We start from the raw sequence: 8,859 nt of genomic DNA on the forward strand, positions 1-8,859 counted from the left end.
CGTTTACGTGCAGACGCTAATGTGCACGTTCACGTTTAATCATGGCGCCAACAGGCCTATTTAAACTTGCATCTTGCATGCACTCAATGCTAAGAGTTCTTCAGCTAGTGTTTGATTTTGATTCTTGATTCCTGATTGCTCTGTATCTGACCCGGCTTGATCCTCGGACTCTGCTGCTCTCCGCCTGCTCCTGACCTCGGCCTGCCCCACCACTCTGCCTCTTGTCTGCTGATTTGGCACCACTTATCCTGCACGGCTCGACCTCGGCTTATCCTGACCCAGCGCCTGTCTTCTGATTCGGAACTGCACAGCTCTCCAGTTACTGACCCGGCACGGCTTTTCTCTGCTTATCTGGATTCCTGGTATCCTGCCTGGTGCTTCATTCCGGTGTCTTCAGCATCTGTACCCAGTGGCACCCGTGCCTCACGAAGTCCGTTTGGCCCTGTTCCACTCTCAGAGGCGCTCAGACCCCTGCTGCAAGGGAAGGTCCTTCTTGTCATCTCAGACTCACATCAGGTACGTGACACATTCGTTTGGAGGCCAAGATGAAAAGCAACATTTACGATGTCCTATCAACCACATCAGTGGCATTGTACACCAACTTGTGAGCAAATTGGGGATTTGCATTTAAAAGTTGACATGCACACAAGAACTGATTACTAGTTACAAGTAAAAACTTATCTAAACCCAAGAAGAGAAATGTAATACATTTCAGTTCATCAGTCTTTACATGTGGTGGCTGCATGAGTTTTTTTCAGATTTCTCTGCCTTCATTTCACCTGGTGATCCTGATAGAATTACATTTCATGACCTAGGGTGACACTGACAACATTCAACCATTGTACCATATCTAAGGAGGAGCAGCATTTTTACTCTAGGACAAGAAGTGTGTTTTACTGCAGATTGCACCCCAACTCCTCTTCTCTATACCATAATGGGAGGTGTTTAGTAATCCACAAAGAGTAGCTTAGTGGGGTGCACAGTGGCTTAGTGCTTAGCACTTCTGCCTTGCAGCATTAGGATACCTAGTTCAATCCTTGGCCAGGACACTATGTGTGTGTTTCCTTTGGTTTCTTCCCATACATGCAGTTAGTTTAATTGGCTCCTGTCTAAAATTACCCCAGTGTGGGTGTATGTGTGGACATGAGATAGGGACCTTAGATGCAAGCTCTTAGGCCCGGGACAGATGTAACTCTACAGTATGTAAAAGAGATGTGTAAATTGTCGTCTCTGTATTAATGCTTTTAACAAATAAACCACCAAAATGGCACCATCCAGTGAGTGCAACAGGTCCAGTTAAATAAATAAAGTTTATTTCGTTCAGGAAAGATAAATTGCACTTCATCATATTTTTGGAAGGGAGGAAATATTAACTAACAAGGAAGTCAGGAAGCCATTTGATTTTTTATATATTTTTTTTATTTTCCTGATGTCCATAGTTTGAAATGCAGTTTAATGTAAAGGTTAATACAGTAATAATAAAGGACGGATAGGTGCTTTTATTGCAGAACATCCTAACATATATTCTGCAAAGCTCTTAACTTAGCAAGATGGACATTAATAAGAGGATATCATTAAAAAAGGCCTGAAATTTAATCAACTAATTTTAAAATTATTAATTAAACCCAAAAATCATTTTAGAGTTTTAATCACCTTATGATCTTGCACGCATTTTCCGTAGAAAAAATGATATTATCAATATTATTTCAATGAAGTTCTACTTTGCACTATAAATCTTTCTCTTTTACGGCCAGTAGCTTGAAGCCACGATCTAATTTTTTCTTTCAGATCAGCAGAAAAGGACTCTGAGTTCTTATATGTATGCAAAATCTCAAGGCATCCCAGTCTAAAATGTGATGGATTTTATTTTTTTCCCCTTCTTATCAGAGCCCTTTCCTTCACATTGGAGTCCCCCTCTTTCATATCAGAGTTCTACCATCACATCAGGAGCCACACTACACCGTGGAATACCATCATTCATTGCCATGATGTTGGCAGCCAACTTGCCTGCACTATGGAAAGGCATGATACTGTGAGAAAATTACAAGGCACCCCTGAGGAAGCCAGAAGGCACCCCAAGATGTCATGGCACCCTGCTTGAGAAAGGCTGGTCTATAGGACACATCTCCTTCTCATCTCCATACCACAATAGTGAGATGTTCTGCAAGGTAAAATTCAGACAGTGCTAATGATGCTGCTTGGATTTCAATTCACCTGAGGAAGCATTGTCAGCCCAGAACAGCTCACTAGATTTTTGCATGCTTGTTCCAGGTCAGTGGTTCAAAAAGTATTGAAACCAGTGATGTTAACATAACAGCCAACTAGTATTTCCTCATGACTTTTTTTAAAGTACTTTAGCATGGGACAGTGAACATTGTGATATGTATGTGACAATGCCGCTAACAGTACTGATAAAGCTAGTAACTGCTGGATTTCATAGGCTCTCATGGCTTTTCTATCCATGAGCTGGCCTACAGCTATCCCAAACCACTCAGTGACCCATCCAAGGATTTAAAGTTGGCCAATGCTTGGACCTGGGAATACATGACAGTGGCTACTAAGGGGGAGCACCTTCAGAAGAAGTATGCTCAGTCCAATACTGATCTCAGCTTAAAGGTTCACTACCAAAGTTTACTGATTTTGGCTTAAATGTCCACTGAAGAGAGGGGCTGAAGATATTTCAAGAGAGCTGTCTTGTGTACCCATTCTACATTAGCCTGTGGCAGAGGCAGATATACTGCAAGTTACTACTAAGAGGAGGAATATTTGCAGGAGTTTTTTTATATCCCGTGCTCCTAACTCTCTCTGCCCTGAACACTGAGCCAAACATTTTACAGAGGAAAATTGACAGAGTGGATATCTGCCATTTTGTCATTGCCAATGGAACTGTGTTCTCTCCAAGCAACAGGACTGGGACTGGATTCCTCTTATCCTCCCCAAGCAGCAGGCCTAGGTTGAATGACAGGATCCATCATGCACATATTCCGTACAGGCAAAGATTGTAAGGAAGGAACCTTCTAGAAGGTCTTCATAAATATTTATACCCACCCCAGCCCACATCACTGGCTTAAACCTCTTTGCGAATGGCCAGGGCAAAATAAATATTCATAACCTACAAAATTGTATCTTCCCATTCTGGAGAACACTCTCCAGAAAAAGTTAGACACAAACCATGTCCTGAGTAAAACCCACTGAACCTAGATAACAATAACAATCAGAGCTCGGGCTGGATATAGGCTACCTGAAAATACTAAATTAAATAGGGACACTCCAGCTTAAGGCATGGTCCCTACACTAGAATGTGGTAGGAGACACAGGCAAAATAGACAACTATCCTTGTATTTATGACACAATATATTTTAAGTCACAGTATAATCTGAGCTTAGTCTCAATTCTTTCCAACACCCCTAGCCCCCTTTTGGGTTAAAGGGGAAGTAAACCGCTGTGATCTGGGTGGGTGGGTTTTCGACATGATGTGCAAATATGCACAGCATACCTGCACATAATGCACACTTACCTTATAAGTGTGCCCCTCTCCAGCACTTTGGACCCTCTCTTTGCCTGTCTATTCTGCCATAAAACACTACCTGTTTTTTTTTTTTTTTACTCAACTTCCCTTTTCAGGAGGCCACCCATCAGAACAAAGAACCAATAGGAAGGCTCAGAAGACAGGAAGGGGTAAGCTTGTCTTCAACAGAAAGTTAAAATGAGTCACGGTAAATACAATTCTGATGGCTGGGTTCCCGTTCTCTTCTGCACTATACCTTAATGTCATTTATTTTACCCATGGTCAGTCCAGTGGAGTGAACAGATTGCCCCAAGAAGACATCCAAGGATAGAATATTTGTAGAAGATCTTCTCCGATCTGTACTTGTTATTTCATGTCCTTTATGATGTCTTGTAGTTTTGTATGATCACCTGATAAAATCAATGAGCTGTTGAAAAGCACTTCTTGCCTCCAGCAATAGGATGGCTGAGATAATAAAATCTATTTACAAGTTAAAGTGATAATCATCGAATCCTTTTAAACTGTAGAGAACAAACCCTTGGGGAAGCTGGAGTACATTCAATTAGTACTTATTTAATTAAAGGATAAACAATTTTTAGATGTAGACATATAAAAGACATCAGTTGGTATACAGTATATAATCTTATCAATGTGTTTTAATGTTTAACAAAAGCCTTGTTTCTAGTTCTAGTTTGTAATTATATATGCACATGGAGACAGTAATTTTTAATCATCCCATTTACCATGTAACTGGTGGTGTCACTCAGTCCCCCCATGCTATCCACACCTTTGACAGCATAAGTTCACAGAGGAAGTATGTTCAAGCATTCTCCAGTCAGGCTTTATAAACACAGTACATAGATAGCATGACGGGGCTTAGGGACACCATGAGTTGTATGGTGTCCCTGGTAATAGCCGACGTTTCTCCAACCCAAACACAACACCACACCAGGTTCAAAGTGGGTGGCTAGATAGGTCTTCCTCACTTAGGTGTAGGTCTTAATTCACTCACTTCTGGAACACTCTAGAAGACTCAAAGTCATCAGGGGTTGTCTGGTATAATAACTATTCAAAATGAAACCAGAAAAAACTCTGGCACAACCTACTGGTTCAACTGTGACTGGTAGATGTTATTGGCATTGATGCTCGAAGCTTAGGAAACCAAACTCTCCCCAAACGTTTCCTGGACAACGTGGCTGTATACAGCCTAATGGAACTAAAAAGAAACTAAAACAAGTGTAAGTGTAGACTTGGAACAAGGTCACTACATGCATTTTTATATACGGTAGTATGTACAGTATACTGTCTGTTGAAGGATAAACAGAGATAGACAGGTAGATAGATAGATAGATAGATAGATAGATAGATAGATAGATAGATAGATAGATTATTGACAAACTACTTGGCAAAGTAAAATGGTGCAACATGAAAACCATACAAATTATAATGTATATAAATTATATTCTAATATTAATAGTGTACAGTATAAACACAAAGAAAACATTTTATAGCACATAAACAGTGACACTGTCTATGATTTACATGTTTTAATAGTTTATACCTCAAACCACAGCTAACAGCAGGATTTAAATTTGAATGAGGTACACAGGGAATGGCTGATTTAGTGCTGTATTAGTTGCTGACACATAGCTTAGGTAGTATATGATGTAATGAAATCGCCTGTCCTACCACAGCTTATAAATTAGTGCATAAGAGTGATTTCATCATGCAGACCCTATGATAATACACAGTTCCAGACTTCTATTATGTGCCCCAATTCACTTTTGTTATTATGTCCCCAGATTTTAGTGGTTTCACAGTTTAATACATTTCTGTTATTACAAATAATGTAGTTTATTCTATGTATCTCTTATTTCCGAAAACATTGCCCCTCTCATATAAAAAGCACATTAAAAAGGATAAACAAATAGCATGCAATTCATAAAAGCACTAATATGAGCCTGATTTTTTTTAAGAGGACACTCTGGGCACTGTGGTCATTGCGTGGAAAATGCCACTGGGAGCATGATGAAAGATACACATATCCTGTATTATTATTATTATTATTGTTATTATTACCGTATTATTATTATTCAGTGGCTTGCATTGTATCTGAAATTAGCAGTTATTTATTCACTCTGTGGCTGGAGCCTTAACTCCTTTCTTGCCACTACATCTTTTTTTTAATTATCATTATTTTTGCTATTGTTGGTTATGTGGCACACAAGAAATAATTACTCTGTACCCTAAAATACCTTAGGTGTACCCTATATACTCTGGGCTTCCTCCCTCCATGACCACTGTACATGGTGAAATTACTGGGAGTGCCAGATCCCACTCCATGTCTTAGGAGTGTTCAAAGTGTCTTCTGTTTGAATAAAGCCATTAACTGTTTGCAAGCTTTATTCATAAATACATTGTAACATTGTTGTTATGTTGTTACAGTGTATTTCAATTCATGCTTTTAAATACAGATTAATATCAATATATATCAATAATATCAATATCATAGCATCAGTTCCAGCAATCATGCAAGAAAAAAGTGTTTGCGTTTGTACCTTTTTAACTCCATATTAACCCTTTGTTAAACCTAATCAGCCCGAAAACTACTTTCTCTCCTTCTACATTTAGCAATTCCTTTTTGGCAATTTTTTGCCATTCATATGGAAACATTGTCATGTTTTTGGAATGGAAAAGTACCGATTAATAAAAAAACTTGTGTGTTTAACCTATTATTTTACGCATATTAATTCTTAGTGGTTTATGTAACTGGGGAATGGCAGGGGTGTGTCCTTTGTCTTTCTGTTAATAGGTGTCTTTCTTTGCAATTTTAAAAAGTTGGGAGGTATGCTTTAATATTTCAGTGAAAAGTTGCAGCACTTGTACTGCTTTTTAATTGACAACAGTACCCCATTTAAACAAGTTTCATGACATTTTTTTAGCAAACAGCCTTAGCCGTAATTATGGGGCACAAAGCTGAACCCGCAGAAGCATCATTGCTGGCTACTTTGCCATTCATTTCCATAGTTCTCTTTTTCTGTGTACATGTATCTGATTTTGCTCTACAATTGGACATCCAACTTAGTCCCTGTTCCCACCTAGGCGTTTCGTCACTCAAAGGTAAGCGTGACAAAACACTCAAGACAAGGGATCCCATTCATTTCTATGGCCCCTGTTCACACCTGATCATTTTGTTGCAAGCAGAAAAACGCCTGTTGCTGTAAAAACTACAAACTACGTTTGCAGATTACAGCGCTTTTTGGTTCCATAGAGTTCAATGAGAAACTTCATGCGGCAAAACATGATACCTTGCTGATCGGAACAGACGTCGCCTGTGTGAAAGGGGCCTTAATAAACTTGTTTTCTAAAAAAAAAACAACAATTAAAACAAAAAGATGCAGGTAAATAGCCCTTCATTAGTCAATTTTATGTTTGTCCAGAACCAAGTTTTTTTGATTAGGTGACAGGTCACCTTTAGGTAAAATATAAAGATGATATCAGAATTCTGTGCAATTCTAATAACTCAGCTTAATTTGGTTCTCTGCTTCCAAATACTGTTCTGAGTAATGCAGCGAGGTAGCAAATAAATAAATAACACGTATAAAACAAATTACTTTCATCTCATTAAAATAATGTGTCTTCAATAAGTGTAATTTCACCTCCTGCTATGTGGGGTTTGTTGCCCAGAATTTATATAGATCACTTAACAGACATTTAATTAAATGTGCTACGCTGTAGTGCTGAATTATGTTTGCTGTGATGCACGTATATATCAAATATTGGTTAAGCTTTGCCCTTTTTGCCGTACCTTAATATGATAAGGGTCATTTATGCTGGAGTCCACGCTTATAATTCTAATTAAAAGCAATGTGCCTGTGTGCACAGGGAAGGTTAATCTTTTCTGGGGAAACCCATCCATTCTATATTCTGGCCAGCACAAAAGATGGCTCTGTCTGACCAGGGTGAGCAAATTGATTAGCTGATTTTTGCAAGGATTAATCAAACTCTATTATTTGCTACTTGCACTCTTTGGCCTTTTGCTCTCATTGTCATAAAAAAGGTTATCCCTTTAATCACCTCCTTCCTAGGGGCTATCAGCAAGATCAGTTTGAGGGGCCAAGATGAAATGGAATATATAAGATGATTTATCAGATATATCAGTGAAATTGTACACTAACATGTCAGTAAAAGGGGATTTGCATTTAGCTTTAACGTGTATAATCACTTTTGCAGTCAAATCAAGATAACACCTACTTTATATTTATTGCATGTTCCCATTCTTACAGCATAACTTTATATTAAAATATTTAAAAATTGCAGATTACCTTTTAACTTGCTCTTATTTTTAAAACTCCAGGACTGAAACATTCTACATGGCTTTCCTCTGCTATTTAATGTTAATGAGGGAGCTGGGGAGTTGTTTGCCATAATTAGCCCTGTCTGTACTGTGCTGGTAGATCTCATTATCAGTTGTTAACAAAATGTGCACACTGTCTATCTTAAAGTGACATTAAACCCTCAGATTTTTTAACATAAACCAATACTGTAATGTGTGCCTTACTGTAATCCATGGTAGTTTCCCTTCTCTTTGCTGCTCTTCCTTTTAAATCCTCATGTCTTCTCATGCTTGGGGAGAACTTCCCTTTTCAGCTCAGGGCCTCTTCCTGTAGTGCTGGCTCAGGTTACAAGCCTATACAAATCTATACACAGACACCGTGTATCCATTCCTGAGACAAGGCAGTCTGCTGCAAAACAGAAGTTCTGCAGAGCATGAGAAGAGATACAGATTTAAAAGGAAGAGCAGCAAAGAGAAGGGAAACAACCATGGATTACAGTAAGGCACACATTACAGTATTGTTTTATGTTAAAAAATCTGAGGGTTTAATGTCACTTTAACCCTTGCAGTGGGGCTACCCCTGCACTGCTATGGTTACCTTTGTTTTTGTTGTCTGGGTTTTATGTTACAAAATCTGAGGGTTTAAAGTCACTTTAACAAAGGGTTAAAGACCAAAACTTGGGTGATACATTGCATGGTATCTGAGTCTTGTCCTTCTTCCAGTCCCTTATCTCCACATTGCCATCTTTTCCAAGCAATAGAAACTGCCCATAGAGTCCTATATATAATCCTGTAAAAAAAGAAACAACTAGAAACGTAAGAGTTATTTTGTAAAACTTTTTTTAGGTATGCTGTATGAATGGGAACATATAACAAACATGTAGTGGGGGGTTCTTACATTCGACTACACATTAAGTGATCTAAAAATCAACAAGCACACAAGAATTGGTCTCTTTATTATAGGTATTTATGTAGCGTTGACAATTTATGCAGCACTTTACATACTGTACATTCA

This window comes from Nanorana parkeri, unplaced genomic scaffold (assembly GCF_000935625.1).
Source record: "Nanorana parkeri isolate BGI_ZX_2015 unplaced genomic scaffold, ASM93562v1 scaffold137, whole genome shotgun sequence".
Lineage (NCBI taxonomy): Eukaryota > Metazoa > Chordata > Amphibia > Anura > Dicroglossidae > Nanorana > Nanorana parkeri.